The sequence below is a fragment of the Phacochoerus africanus genome, chromosome 1, assembly GCF_016906955.1.
Source record: "Phacochoerus africanus isolate WHEZ1 chromosome 1, ROS_Pafr_v1, whole genome shotgun sequence".
Classification (NCBI taxonomy): Eukaryota; Metazoa; Chordata; class Mammalia; order Artiodactyla; family Suidae; genus Phacochoerus; species Phacochoerus africanus.
Window position 1 is genome coordinate 3,410,551 of NC_062544.1, and position 1,431 is coordinate 3,411,981.

A 1,431-nucleotide genomic window follows, 5' to 3' on the forward strand; every position below is an offset into this window, starting at 1 on the left:
GACCTCAGAGCCACGGTCCCACCCCCATCCTGGACTCAGTCTACTGAGCTGTCCGGTCCGGCCAAGTTGGCCCTCACACTCTTTGAAATGTAGTTAAACTAAAATGCATTTTTAGTTTTAGTTTTTTCTTTTTACAGACAGCCGCACCCGTGGCATATGGAAGTTCCCAGGCTAGGGGTCCAACGGGAGCTGCAGCTGCCGGCCTACACCACAGCTGCAGCAATACTGGGTCAGAGCCACATCTGAGACCTACACCACAGCTCACGGCAGTGCCGGATCCTTAACCCACAGAGTGAGGCCAGGGATCAAACCCGCATCCTCATGGACTCACTGTCAGGTTCTTAACCCATTGAGCCACAACGGGAACTCGCTAAGATGCATATTTAGATGAGACAGCAGCAGATGCCGAGGACTTGGCTTGTGCAACATTCCCTGGAGAAGCTAATTTATTGTGGCTTCCAACCAAATTTAGTTGCCGCTTCTCATTAATATTGTTTCCAAGCCAATGATGGACGTGTTACTATGATTTTTAGAGGCTGAGCTTCTCCCCAGCTCTCTCCCAGATGTGGATTTTTATGTTAGGTGTCAGTGCTCAGATGGGGCTTGTATTGTGAGTGGTATTAACCAACTCCTGTTGATTTCCTTCTATGGCCACGGGGACCTGGGTCTGGGAGCCACCCCCAGAACCAGCTTGGCCCCTGCTGCTGCCATTCTTCTTGCTTTGGGAGAGTCTGTCCTAACTCACTGCTTTTCTGGAAGAGTGATGGAGCCCTAGGCTGAAGCCGGCGGGGGGCTGAGACGCCAGCAGTGGAGCTGAGTTTGCCTGCCCCTCGCTCTCTTCCCTCTGGGTTCCCAGACCCCAACTCCCCTGCCGCCTGTTTCTTCCATTACTGACAAGGTCTGTGCTCTGGTTCCAGGGAAACACACCTAAAAATCCACGGGAGCCTGAGAGAACCCTGCCCTTGCCCAGAGTTAAACCACTTAATAGTCGGTGGGGTGGTACCGTCGGACCTCGGTCATTTCCTGATTTCCACAGCCACCCGGGCAGAATAAGCAAAAAAGGGATTATTCTCATGTGAAGACAAGGATGTGGGTTCAAAGCAATGCTAAGAGTCACCCCTAGCTGGTAATTCAGAATTGCACACTCACGCCGAAGTCTTCTCTGCCGCTCTCTCCAAACAGCACACAGCACTTCAGTTCGGGAACTTGGCCTTCCCATCATCAGCATGTCAGTCGCTCAGCGAGGCCCAAGGCAGAAGTGGGAATGTTTTTCCAAATGCCATTGTTAGCGCTTTTTTTTAAGTAAGTAAAACTATTAAGTCCTTGATGTTTAATGACTAGAAACATGCATCTAAGAGTGACTGAGCAGCAATTACGCCCTTCCAACCGGCCTTTCAGTTCAGCTTCACCAAAAAGGTGGGCAGGAGCTTC